Raw genomic sequence first — 15,526 nt, forward strand, 5'->3', positions numbered from 1 at the left:
TGTGTTCTTTTATTTTTCTTTTCCTTGTGATTTGATTATTTTTTTTTGTTGACCTAAAGTTATTTAAGGAAATTAAATATTAGCTTTCCTTAAAAGGCTTTGCCTAGGCGGTGGTGGTTGTTCCCATATCCAAGAAGGTCATGTGCCTCGCCATGCAGTCCTGGAAGCCAATTCTGGAAATTAATATTTAATGGAATTAATAACCTAGATGATTTTGATCAAACGTGTTAAGTTCCGCAGGAGATCCAAGTCTAAACCTAAAAGAACAAGTAAATTAAACTTTGGATCAAACGTGTTAAGTTCCGCAGGCAATCCAAGTTTAATTTAAAAGAACACATGGTAGCTAGGAAAGGTTCAGACCTTTGTACAAAATTTTTGTACAGTGGAACCATTGGGTTTTCCGAGTAGCAACCAACATCTCATGTATGGGTGCGCAGGGGTGGATGCAATGGATTGTATTGAACCAAGGTTGACTTATATGTGAGCACGACCTACACACGTTGAATGTCGGATCGGTTGAGGCAATATTTGCCCAAGTGAATAAACCAACGTTTTGCCACCGAATCTCTCTTTGCTACCTGCTCAAGAGGATAACGGAAGCATTAATATGAAATTAATAACGATTCCGTAATGTGTCGATATTAATGGTGATATTAAACTCATTAATGGTGACTTCGTAACGTCTCAGCATTAATGACGACATTAAAATCATTAATAATGATTTCGTAACGTCTCGATATTAATGAAGATATTAAATCCATTAATGATGACATTAAATGACCATAATTTGATCATTTATTGCAGGCAAGGTGAGAGCTCTTATATAAGGAGGCTGGTGTTGGGACCTTGACGCTGCCACTAGAGGGGGGTGAATAACGTCTTACCTAAAACGTGCTTCTTACAATAGTTAGTGTGCACAATGAAAATACAAAATAAACACTAACAAAAGAAGGCAAACCTAACACATTGTTTAACGTGGTTCAGAGATGAAGCACCTACTCCATGGTTGTTCGTAAGGTAGATGAGCCCGATCCGTTGATGGATGACTTCCTAGAAAATCTCCAGCTAGATCAAGTAGCTCCTTATGGGTGGAGAGACCTCGCCACAAACTTGCACAAGCTCTTGATCACTCAAGAAAACCTTGGAGACTCTAATAGTGGTTAACCATCTCTATTTTCGTCAACCTTGGCCAAGCACTCCGAGCTCTATTTAATAGACCTAGCTATGTTTCCCGCCACCAGTCGACTGGTAAAACCACCAATCAATTGGTACTAAGTGGAATTCGACTGTTACAGACCAACGGCTTGATACCAGTCGACTGCTCCATATGGATTTAGCGAACAGAGGCATTCTGTTCGCTAATAGTAGATTAATGAAAATGTCAGTCGACTGCTACAGTATTAATATAGTAAAACCCTAAATCTAGAATTTTATCCTGAGCACAATCTCTCATGTACTCATCCTTGCCCGCACAACCTAGACCTAGCCTTCTAGCCTCCTCCATCAATCTCGCGCCCCTCGCATGCCTCCCCATCCTTCACGCCTTACTTTCTGGAGCTTCCTTCGGCCTTGTCGTTGTCGGATCTTCCTTTGCCAAGAGGTTGCGCCTCCGGGAGTTCATTCATTGTCAAGTCACACTTGGACTTACATTGCTAAGACTACATGCTTGGACTAACACCACTAAGACTTACCCTTGGACTTTTCTTCTTTGCCAAGATCACACTTGGACTCTCCTTATTGTACCTGTATCTTACACACTCACAATGCATATCAAATACAATAATAAATCTAACTTAAACCTTTGCCCAAATATCAAAAACTAGGGTACCCAGATTGCTCCAACAATTGGATCTTGAGCAAAGGATAGAGAGTAGTGGAAGATAAGCAAAAGAGAAAGCAAGTGGAAAAGCAGGAAGCGAACCTTTGTCCACCCGTCTTCTCCCACAAAACTCTCTCAGTCATGCATCCGTTCGGCTGAACTACTCATGATAGCACTCGTGTACATTCTCAGTTCACCACGAACAACCCATGCTTGGTTGCGTGAGTCGTTTTGCCGTTGTATCTTAGGAAACAGATGACCTGAGAGAACCTTGAAGCACAGCCGAATGTGGGGTGAATTTGTTTCAAGAAAACTACGTTAAACGCATGCGTCAGTATCTTAGTCAACAAATTCTCTTCCTGATTCGACGATTGACTCCCGATTCTGCTATACATTGCATCAACTCCACAACTCGGACCACTGGAAAGTTGGCAAAACTAGCTCCACTGGTAGGCTGAGAATATTAGTTCAGGTCATCTCAACATATAAGTTAGAATTGATTTTGTATAATTTAAATTTTGTGTAATTTTTTCCAATATCTTCGGCAACAGATTGTCTAACAATTCATTCACTTTAAAAGTTTTTTTTTATTTAGCATGTTTATAAGAGTTTTATTAATGAACATGGTTCATGAATGTTGTTCACGAACATTAATGAGTTGAATACATATGTATTCAATTTTGTTTGTTTAGTTAAGTTTATTTATTTAATTGATCTTGTATGTATTAAATAGACATAAATAAATTTTTATCAAGTCGAACACCAAGTTTGTACATGAACATTTAGTTCATTTACAATCCTAGCTGTGAGGGATATCAAAGATGAAAGTAATCATCTTTTGCTATAATGCTACAATGAGGTCATTAAATGCCTCAGGGCGATGGTGGAATCAGGTACTCCAATGGTTAACCGGGCATTTAAACTTGAATCTTAGCTGCGGTGTACTTCATAATGTTTTTCTCTAGTGAAATAACAAATTTAAGAATATTGACCATTTTGGATGGACAACTGTGAGTATTTTTTGATTTAATTCGATAGTTGGTAGGAAACTTTTGTAAAATCGGATCGATCATTTTTAAAATTAATTAATTTGAAAAACTAAATACATGAATTAACAAAGAAAAAAAGTCATGATTGATTGATTAGGAATCATTAATTAGTTGTGGATTCCCTTAATTAGAAGCAAGCAATGCATAATATGTAATTATAATGTCCAATGAAAAATAGCATTCTTAATCAAGAACAGTTGGAAATAAGAACAAATTGACCATAATATATTGTTGTTGGCGCTCGGAATTCAGTTCTGTATAAATCCTCTGTACAAAAATTTATACAAGGATAGAACTATTCCTAGCAAACCATATGCTTGATTAGACATGTGTTTAATCAATCAAGTAAGTTCTTGATTGATCAAAATGCACCTTGATCGAAGCACAAGATCGTAGCCTCTTGTGTTGGTATTTCAGGATCCATACAAAGAAAAACAAACTAATTGCTACGGAATAAAGAACTAGTTGTACCTTTCTTCGTAGGCAAAGACCTCTTGATCTTCTACTGTATTCCTCTCCTCTTCTTGGACGTCGTGTGGGCGACGATCTACCAAAACAAACCACTCAAACCTTCTGTTGTTTCCAAGCCGCCTACCACCAAAATATGCAAAGAAAAAAGGTGCCTTCTTCTTCTCCTCCTCCTCCAAACCGCCTACCACCTAGGGTGGTTCTTCTCTTCTTCTTCTTCTCCTCCAAGCTCTGGCCACCAAGGGAGATATGCACCGGCCCTAGAGGGAGGAAAGGGAGGGCGCCAACCCTAGGAGGAAGAGAGGAGGTGGGCGCCGACCCTAGGGGATAAGAAAAGAGAGAAAAGAAGAGATGAGGTACCGGCCACAAGCAAAAGAAAACAACTCAAGAGAGATTAGGTTATGGTGGCATGACCTCTTCCCTTTTTATAACCTTTGGCACCAGATAAAAGAGAAGAAATATTAACGGAATTTTTGTTTAGAAAAAATTTCTAGGAAAGAATTAACATAATTCTTTTTAGAAAAATTTCTTAGGAAAGAATTAATATAATTTTTTTAGAAAATTTCTAAGAAAGAATCAACATAATTCTTTTTAGAAAAATCTCTAATTCCATTGAGAAAAAATCTCTCATTTTCTTTCTTTCTTTCTTTTCTTTTCTCTTCCTTTTCTTTTCTTTTTCTTTTGGTTTGGCCGACCCCATGCTTGGGCACCAAGCAAAGCTTGGCCGACCCTTTTCTTGGGTAGGAAACAAAATAAACGAGTGAATGCGAGGCTATGTAGAGGCTACAACAGGGACCGAGAGGAGGAATCGGTTTTGGCCTCCTAATGGACTTAAGCTTCCTGTTTTCGACCCGAACACCCAACTCAAGTTCATCAATAATAACTCATACCACTAAAGAGTTATTATTGAACTACCGCACCATTCCCATATTACAATATGGGCTCCTTCTTATCATGAGTGTGTTAATCTTCTTATGATTAAGATATCGTATGTCCGTTAATTAAATGAGTTACTAACAACTCAATTAATTAACATCTAGCTCCAAGAGAGTACCACTCAACCTTATTATCATGTCAGACTAAGTCCACCTACATGATAATCCTTATGAGCTCCTCAAGGGGGCATCATCAACCTAAATAAATAGGACACAGTTTCCTTTTATAAATAACAATACACCATATAAATGGTACTATCTCCCAACTCATCGGGACTATTGATTTAACGAATAAATCTCACCCATTGATAAGTCAAAGAAATAAATACTAAGTATACATGCTTGTTATTATATCGGAATTAAGAGAACGCACATCCATAATAACAGAGGTTCTATTTTTTTATGCAGTTAATATAAATCGAACAACCTTAAATGGTCCTGCTCAATACACACATAGTGTACTAGTGTAATTTTATAGTCAAGACAGACTAATACCAAATTACACTACAACCGTTCCAATGGTTTGTCCCTATCCATCTCGGTCGTGAGCTATAATTTATAATTTATAAGGAACTGATAACATGATCTTCTGTGTGGCACCACACACCATGTTATCTACAATATAAATTAAATGGACAAGTGCATTAATATATAAATATAAAATGCAAAATTTGACAAAAGTGATTCTCATTTCAAAATATAAATGTTCATACAAAAAGCTAGGCTTTTAGTATACATTCTAACAATCTCTCACTTATACTAAAAGACTATGCTGTCATATATGCTGTCATACATCTGATTCTCATCTCCTCAACATGACCATCAAAAGCTCTCACTGGAAGGGCCTTGTGAAAGGATCTGTCATGTTATCTGCTGATGCAATCTTGGCGACAACAACTTCTCCTCGCTTTACGATGTCTCGTATCAGGTGGTACTTGCGCTTAATGTGTTTACTTGCCTTATGGGCTCGTGGTTCCTTCAAGTTTGCTACTGCACCACTATTATCACAATAAATTGTAATAATTTTGGGCAAACCAGGAATCACATCTGAGTCCATCAAGAAGTTTCTGAGTCATACTACTTCTTTGGCTGCCTCAGAGGCTGCCACACTCCTCCATGTTATGGCTCCACCTCCTAAAGTAAACACATACCCTGAGGTTGACTTACTATTGTCCCTATCTGATTAGAAGTCAGAATCCGTGTAACCCATAGGGAGTAAATCATCTGCCTAGTAAACTAGCATATAATCTCTAGTCATTCTCAGGTACTTCAATATATGCTTTACGGCAGTCCAATGTCCCTGTCCTGGATTACTTTAATATCTGCTAACCATGCCCACAGCAAAACAGATATCCGGTCTCGTACATAGCATCACATACATTAGGCTTCCTACTGCTGAAGCATAAGGAATTGCCTTCATGTCCTCTATCTCCTTTGATGTCTTAGGAGACATCTCTTTAGATAAAGGTACTCTATGCCGAAAAGGTAGAAAACCTTTCTTGGAGTTTTGCATGCTAAAACAAGCTAGGTTAGTATCGATGTATGAAGCTTGGGATAAGCACAACATCCTTTTCTTGCGATCCCTTATTACTTTAATCCCAAGAATATGTCTACATTCTCCCAAATCCTTCATATCGAACTGCTTGGACAACCATACCCTTACGTCTGACAACACTTTGATATTGTTGCCAATGAGCAAAATGTCATCTATGTATAGTATAAGAAATACCACCACGTTTCCATCACTTTTCTTATATACACAAGACTCATCCAGACGCTGAATGAATCCATAAGACTGGATCACTTCATCAAACCGGATGTTCCAAGATCTCGAAGCTTACTTCAATCTATAAATGGACCGATTGAGCTTAAAACTAGATGATCTTTGCAATGAATCCCTCTAGTTGCTTCATATAGATGTTTTCTTCAAGACTTCTGTTAAGGAAAGTTGTCTTAACATTCATTTGCCAAATCTCATAATCCATATGAACAGCAATAGATAAAAGAATTTGGATAGACTTAAGCATGGCTAGCGGTGAAAAGTTTTCCTCATAATCGATTCCCTCTTTTTGAGTATACCCCTTCACAACAAGCATTGCTTTAAAGGTTTCCACCTTCTTGTCTATTCCTCTTTTTATTTTGTAGACTCATTTACATCCAATGGCTTTTACATGATTTGATGGTTCTACAAGCTCCCAGACCTGATTAGAATACATAGATTCTATTTCAGAGTTCATTGCACTTTGCCAAGATGCTGCATCTTTATTTTGGAGTGCTTCATCATATGTCCAGGGATCAGGTTCATGCTCACCAGGGATCAAGTCCGAAAACTCCCCCAAAAACATGAATCTATCAGGTTGCCTAACAACCCTCCCACTACGACGAAGCACTACGTGTAATTGTGCATCATTTGTGACACATGTTGCAGTTTCTTGTTGTATCTCATCTTGTACTGTTGGTACTAAATTAGACGTGTCCTCTCTTATTTCTGTTAGAATATATACTAAAAGCCTAGCTTTTGGTATAAAACATTTATCTAGAAATAAGAATCACATTGGTCAAATGTCTACATTTGTGATAAATGTAGTTGTTCAATTAATTTATATTGTAGATAACATGGCGTGTGGTATCACACACAGAAGATCATGTTATCAGTACCTTATAAATTATAAACAGTAGCTCACGACCAAGATGGAAAGGAACAAACCATTGGAAGGTCGTAGTGTAATTAGGTATTAGTTTATCTTAACTATATAATTACACTAGTACACTTAGAGTGTATTTAGTAGGACCATTTGAGGTCGTTCCTTTTATACTGACTTTATGAAGGAACAAAGACCTCAGTTATTATGGAAGTGTGTGCTCTTAATCCTAATATAATAACAAGCACATATATTTGATATTTATTTCTTTAATTTATTAATCGGTGAGATTTAGTTCGATAAATCAATAAGCCCGATAAGTTGAGAAATGATATCACTTATAGTGTGTATTGTTGATTATAGAAGGAAACTGTGTCCTAGTAATCTAGGTTGAGAATGTCCCCAAGAGGAGCTCATAAGGATTGTCATGTTAAACCCTGCAGGTGGACTTAGTCCGACATGACAATGAAGTTGAGTGGTACTACTCTTGGAGCTAGATATTAATTAAGTGAGTTGTCAATAACTTACTTAATTAGTGGACATTTGTTATCTTAAACACAGGGAGACTAACACACTCATAATAAGAATGAGCCCAAAATGTAATTTGGGATTGGTGCGGTAGTTCAATAATAGTTCTTTAGTGGAATGAATTATTATTGATGAAATTAAGTTGTGTGTTCGGGGCGAACACGGGATCCTTAATTTCATCGGGAGACCAAAACCAATTCCTCCTCTCGATCCCTATCGTAGCCTCTAGTATATAGAGATTTATATCCACCGCATACCCACCTTCTTACCCATCCAATGGGGCCGGCCAAGCTAGCTTGGAACCCAAGCTAGGGCCGGCCAAGATCAAGTGGATGAGTCATGTAGGTAGCCGGCCAAAGCTTGGGTCCCAAGCTTAGGTGGCCGGCCACTAGAATATTAAAAAGGATTTTTATTAAAATTATTTCTTATGTGGATATCATGATTTTAAAAGAGAGTTTAAAAATTAAAAATTTCTTTTTATAGCTTTCTACAAAAGATTAAGAGAAGAGATTAATCTCTTTCATTATTTGTAGTTTAAAAGGATGGTTTTAATTTTTGGTAAAAACTTTCCTTATTTGTAAATCATCTACATGTTTAAAAGAGAGTTTAAAATTTGAAATCTTTCCTTATTTGTTGATTAAAGGAGGATTTTAAATTTTAAGAAAACTTTCCTTTTTAACCATGTTCATGATTTAAAAGAAAGTTTAAAAATTAATAATTCTCTTTTATTAGTTTCTACAAAAGATTAAGAAAAGACTTGATATCTTTCCTTATTTGTAGATTAAAAGAGATTTTAATTTTTAGAGATAACTTTCTTTTTATCCACATGTTTAAAAGAAATATTTTAATTTATTAAATTTCCTTTTTATAAACCAATCATGAAGGGATTAAATTATTGAAGAAATTTTTATAAATTTCCGGAAACAAATTAGGAAGTTTTAATTCTTGTTTTAATTAAAACTTACCTTGATTTGGGGCTTGAGGTGGCCGGCCATTGTATTTGAAAAAGAAAATTATTTTTAATTAAATAATTTTTCTTTTCAATGGAAAAAGAATTAAGGAAATTTTTATTAAATTTTCCTTATTTGCCAAGACCAAGGATTATAAAAGAAGGGGTAGAGGAGGCTTCAAGGTGAACGACTCTATTCTATTTTTCTTCCTCTTTTCCTTGGTGGTGTGGTCGGCCCTTCCTTCTTCTCTTATTCTTCTCTTTGTGGCCGAACCTCTTCATGCTTATGGAGTTTTAATTGGTGACCGGATCTAGCTTGAGGAAGAAGGAGAGAAAGCCTACATCCCTTGGAGCTTGGTTGGTGGAAAAGATCTTCATCTTTTGGAAGCTTTGTGCTTGGCCGAAATTTGAAGAAAGGAGAAGGTGCTTTGGTGGTTTCTCATCTCGGAAGATCGTTGCTCACACAACGTCCGAGATTAGAAGAGGAATACGGTAGAAGATCAAGAGGTTTTTCTAAAAGGTATAACTAGTATTTTTTCTTTCCGCATCATACTAGTTATTTTTGGAAATAATACTAAATACAAGAGGCATACGATTCTAGAGTTTCGAATTTGTTTTCGATATAGTGTTCTTTTGTTTTTCTTTTCCTTGTGATTTGATTGTTCTTTTCGGCTAACCTAAAGTTATTTTAGGAAATTAAATATTAGCTTTCTATAAAAGGTTTTGTCTAGTCGGTGGTGGTTGCTCCCATATCCAAGAAGGCCATGTGCCTCGCCACGTCAGTACTGGGAACCAATTATGGAAATTAATATTTAATGGAATTAATAACTTAAGGTGACTTGGGTCGAACGTGTTAAGTTCCGCAGGAGATCCAAGTCAAAACCTAAAAGAACAAATAGATTGAGTTTTGGATCAAACGTGTTAAGTTCCGCAGGCAATCCAAAATTTAATTTAAAAGAACACATGGTAGCTAGGAAAAGGTTCAGACATTTGTACAAATTTTTGTACAGTAGAACCTCTAGATTTTCCGAGTAGCAACCAACAATTTCCTCAAGAACAATTTTACTCATGGACTTGTGGTTCATTACATAGTCCTCTTCTAAAAATCGGGCATTGGTGCTAACAATGACCTTCTAATCTTTAGGATTATAAAACAAACTACCTTTCGTTCCTTTAGGATAACCCAAAAACAAGCGAACTTTTGTACGTGTTTCCAACTTATCAGCGTCTCCCTTCATCACATGTGCTGGACTACCCCAAATCCGAATGTGTCTTAGATTAGGCTTACGCCCATTCCACAATTCTATGGGAGTAGAGGGTACTAACTTAGAAGGTACCAAGTTCAGAATGTATACCGTCGTTTCCAGAGCATATCCCCAAATCGAATTTGGTAATTCTGAATAACTCATCATCGATCTAACCATTTTCATAAAAGTCCTATTCCTTCATTCTGCCACACCATTCTGTTGGGGTGTTCCAGGTGCAGACAGTTCGGATTAAATCCCGGCCTCTGATAAGTAATTTCTAAACTCTCCTAAGAGGTACTCTCCACCACGATCAGACCGTAGTGTCTTTATACTTTTACCATGATGTTTCTCTACATCAGCCTTGTACTCTTTGAATTTATCAAAGTACTTAGACTTGCAGCGCATCAAGTAAATGTACTCATATCTCGAATAATCGTCTATAAAGGAGACACAATATTCGAAACCACCTCTCGCCTAGATAGTCATAGGTCCACACAAATCAGAATGAACTAATTCTAACACTTCTTTGGCTCTATACCCCTTGGCCTTAAAAGGTCTCTTAGTCATTTTTCCTTCCAAGCAAGACTCGTAGGTTGGAAAATTTTCCACCACTAATGAACCCAAAGGTCTATCGGCTATTAACTTTTGAATCCTACTCAAGTTAATATGACCTAGCCTTAGATGCCAAAGATATGTTTGGTTCATTTCGGAAGGTTGCTTTCTCTTATTAGAATTAGAAAATGTGTTATTAATTTCTATTTGTTGTGTCGTGGGAGTTATTGGATTAAGAGTGTTCAAATTGTTAACCAACGTACCAGAACAGATAACCACTCTATTTTTCTTGACAACCACTTTGTTATTAAAAGAAACAGAATATCCATCCTTAAATAATTTAGAAATTGAAATCAAGTTCTTTCTAAAACATGGTACAAAAAGATAATTTCTCAAAATCAATGTTTTATTCCTATCAAAAGATAAATAAACATCTCCCACTGCAACGGCCGCCACTCTCGTAGCATTGCCCATGTAGACGGTGATTTCCCCTTCATGTAGTCGTCGGGTTTCCTGGAACCCCTGCAATAAATTGCAGACATGATCAGTGGCTCCCGTATTTACACACTAGGTACCGGTAGATAATACAGCTAAACATGTTTCGACAACTAATGAATAAGATACACATTCATTGTTCTCATTTCTGAGAGGGCAGACCGTCAAATGAGCCATCATCTTGAGGATATAATCCCTTACGGGTGTCCCCTCAGTCATGGTGGTCATCATCAAGTTTCTCATGGCCTCCTGCCTAGCAGCCCGATTCTGGTTGTTGGTTGGTTCTAGGAAGATCGTACCGGCTCCACTGTACAAAAATTTTGTATAAGCATCGAACATTTCCTAAACAACCTATTGTGTTCTTTAAAAATTAAATTAGGAATCGCAAATGGAACTTAACATTATTGATACCAAATTTAACTTATCTATTCTTAATGATTTAGATTTGGATCACAAACGTTTCTTAACATTATTGATCCAAATCCACCTATGTTATAAATTCAATTAAATATTAATTTCCAAAATTGGCTTCCAGGTTAAACATGGCGAGGCACTAGGCCTTCTTGGATATGGGAGCAACCACCACTTCCTAGACAAAGCCTTTTAAGGAAAGCTAATATTTAATTTCGTTATATAACTCTAGGTTTAACCAAAAAGAATAATCGAATCATAAATTCAAAAAACAAAAGAAAAACACAAACTCGAAAAACTAGAATCTAATGTCTCTTGTGTTTGGAATTCTCACAAAGAAAATAACTAGTATGATGCGGAAGAAAATTACTAGTTATACCTCTTCTTTGTAAGCTAATAACCTCGAGATCTTCTGTCGTATTCCTCGCCTCACCTTGGACGTCGTGTGGGCGACGATCCTCCAAGTTGAACACCACCCAAAGCCTTCTTCTTCCTTCTCTAAAATCCGGCCACCACCACCACCAAGGAAAAGAGAGCAAGGGGAAAGGAAGAGGGGAGAGGGCCGGCCACAAGAAGAGCTCCAACAAGAGAATAAGAATTGTTATCTCACGAGGCCTCCCCTCCCCTTCTTTTATATTACTTGCCCAAGGCAAATAAGAAAAAGTTTTTTACAAAAAATTAAAATCTTTCTCTTGTTTTTCCTTTTTCCTTTTTATTTTTCCTTTTCTTTCCTCTTGATTGATTCAATTATCAATCATGGATTGATTGGTTGATTGGCCGGCCCCTTGCTTGGGCACCAAGCAAGGGTGGTCGGCCACTTAAAGAGGAATAAAAACTTTGTAAAAATTTTATAAGCAAAGAAGGAAAGATCTTATAAAATTTTACAAGCTCTCTTTTAATTACCTAAAGTGGATGTTAAAAAAGGAAAATTTTTAAAAATTAAAACCAAGTTTTAAAATTTAAAACTTCTCTTCTAAGATTTCCTTTTTTAACATGGTTACAAAAATAGAAAGTTTCAAATTTAAAACTCCCTTTCTTTTTCCCAACAACCATGAGGATGGTTAAAAAAGAAAAGTTTTAAAACTTTTAAACTTTCTTTTAAACCATGTGGCCTAATTCAAATAAGGAAAGTTTTGTAAATTTAAAATCCTTCTTTTAAACTTGTAGTTATCTACACAGAGAAGATTTTAAAAATTTAAAATACCTCTCCTAATTTGAAATATAGTGGCCGACCCCTCCTTTGCTTGGGCACCAAGCATAGGGCCGACCCTCTTAAGGAGATGGTGGTCAGCCCTTGGCTTGGTCACCAAGCCTTGGGTCGGCCCCTTTCTTGGACACCAAGATGGGCTTTTATATGGATGAACTTGAGGCTTTAATGAGGCTACGACAGGGACCTAGAGGAGAAATTGGTTTTGGCCTTCCGACGAGCTTAAGTATCCCGTGTTCACCCCGAACACACAACTCAAGTTCATCAATAATAACTCATTCCACTAGAGAGTTATTATTGCACTACTGCACCAATCCCAAATTACATTATGGGCTCCTTCTTATCATGAGTGTGTTAGTCTATCTGTGTTTAAGATATCGAATGTCCACTAATTAATTGAGTACTGACAACTCATTTTAATTAATGTCTTAGTCCAAGAGTAGTACCACTCAACTTCATTGTCATGTTGGACTAAATCCACCTGTAGGGTTTAACATGACAATCCTTATGAGCTCCTCTTGGGAACATTCTCAACCTAGATGACTAGGACACAGTTTCCTTCTATAATCAACAACACACACTATAAGTAATATCATTTCCCAACTTATCGGGCCTATTGATTTATCAAGCTAAATCTCACCCTTTGATAAGTCAAAGAAATAAATACTAAATATATGTGTTTGTTATTATATTAGGATTAAGAGCACGCACTTCCATAATAACTAAGGTCTCGTTCTTTTATTAAGTCAGTATAAAAAGAACTTACCTTAAATGGTCCTACTCAATACACTTAGAGTGTATTAGTGTAATTTATTAGTCAAGATAAACTAATATCTAATTACACTACGATTATTCCAATGGTTTGTTCCTTTCCATCTTAGTCGTGAGCAACTGTTTATAATTTATAAAGAACTGATAACACGATCTTCTGTGTGTGACACCACACACCATGTTATCTACAATATAAATTAATTGAACAACTACACTTAACAAATAAATGTAGACATTTGACCAATGTGATTCTTTTATTTCAAATCTAAATGTTTACAAAAAGCTAGGCTTTTAGTATACACTCTAACACTGGTGTCCAAAGAGTTCCTTGAGATTGAGCATCATGTCATAGGCAGTGGGTAGGGTCTGATACTGATATGCAGCACATTTGACATAGAAGTCAAAATGTAACACTGCGTCATCTCATCTGCCTTGACCCATTTCCTATGTCTCTCTATCTCCTCTTCACTAGAATCCTTATCAGGCACACTAGGACAGACCTCAAGAAGTACGAACTTGTATCCTTCAGCAGTTAAGACAATGTCCAAGTTTTATTTCCAATTAATATAATTGGGACCAGTAAGTTTGTTTTCTTTTAAAATAACAGCAAGAGGATTGAAAGTCATTTTGAAATCCTGAGAATCACAAAATAAAATATTTAGTCAAAACTTTAGAATTTAAAATAATATTGATTCCTCGAACAATATAATTTAAATTCACCAACACCTCGAAACACCGTGAATTTCGTATGCCACAATAGTGTAGACGTATACTAATTCAAACATTTGTAAGAAGAGGTTTTACCCATTAATTTTATTATCTTGTCAATCTAACTTTATGACAAATAAAATTAATAGTTGGTTTGTCTTCGGTCACACAAATAATAGTAGTAACTCCGATGGGGAGGATACTATTAAATGCGTCTAAGTGTATATTATTACTTAATACTTAGTCCATTAATTAGAATTGTGTCCCTTTAGATGGATAAGATCACACAAACCTAAATAATTTCCTATAATCATCCATAAAGGAAATTTGATCTAGTGATCCGTAAACAAACTCATCCGATGTGGAGGAAGGCATTTAAAGCTAACGCATAAGTTTGAATGCATCACTTACAAACCAGTAATGAAGACCGTGGAATTTATTTAAATAATTCCTCTCCCACTTAGTTATTTAAAATCGGGGAATTTTAACATGCACACACATCACACAAGCACACAAGCACACACAACATATAAAGGCAATAAATATGAAAATAAATTTCCAACTATTATAGCCTCATCCATCGTTGTCCTCCGTATGCCATCATCCCTAGCCGGCGCCGATCCTAGCTAGGTGAGAAGGAGAAAACCTAGCCGTCGACCCTAGGGTTTATGTTGTCGCGTCTATCTTGCTTCCTTCTTCACCGCGCCTCCGGTCCTCAAGGTAGCACCACACATAACAAACCACAACAACACAAAATAAAAAATTACATTTATCGATCCTATATTCCACGAAGGAATGTACATGTAATTTAGATCTAACAAAATGTAAAATAAACTAATACAGCTCCTGCTGTATTTAATAATTACAATCATGCACACACAAAATACCCTCGACATGCCTGAGGGTCCAAATCACATACAAACACAATAGGCCATAATAGTTGGAACTAGGATGCCTGCAACTATAGAGTTAATCTATTTTGCATATCCTACTATTATCCTGCCTAAATTATATATGACTAGTGCATAATTTAATCGAAAATCAAACACACAGAGGCAGAAACCTTGCTCTGATACCAAATGTTGGCGCTCAGAATTTCGTTCTGTATAAACCCCCTGTACAAAAATTTGTACAAGGACAGAACTATTCCTAGCAAACTATATGCTTGATTATACATGTGTTTAATCAAGCAAGCAAGTTCTTGATTGATCAAATCACACCTTGATCGAAGCACAAGATCGCAGCCTCTTGTGTTGGTATTTTAGGATCCATACAAAGAAAAACAAACTAATTGCGTTGTTGAATAAAGAACTAGTTGTACCTTTCTTCGTAGACAAAGACCTCTTGATCTTCTGTTGTATTCCTCTCCTCTTCTTGGATGTCGTGTGGGCGATGATCTACCAAGACAAACCACCCGAACCTTCTTTTGTTTCCAAACCGCCTACCACCAAAAGATGCAAAGAAAAAGGGCGCCTCCTCCTCCTTCTTCTCCTCCAAACCGCCTACCACCTAGGGTGGTTCTTCTCTTCTTCTTCTTCTTCTTCTTCTTCTTCTTCTCCTCCAAGCTCCGGCCACCAAGGGAGATATGCGTCGGCCCTAGAGGGAGGAAAGGGAGGAAGAGATGAGAAGGTGGGGCGCCGACCCTAGGAGGAAGAGAGGAGGTGGGCGCCGGCCCTAGGGGAAAAGAAAAGAGAGAAAAGAAGAAATGAGGTGTCGACCACAAGCAAGGGAAAACAACTTAAGAG

Source organism: Zingiber officinale, chromosome 1B, assembly GCF_018446385.1.
Source record: "Zingiber officinale cultivar Zhangliang chromosome 1B, Zo_v1.1, whole genome shotgun sequence".
NCBI classification, from domain to species: domain Eukaryota; kingdom Viridiplantae; phylum Streptophyta; class Magnoliopsida; order Zingiberales; family Zingiberaceae; genus Zingiber; species Zingiber officinale.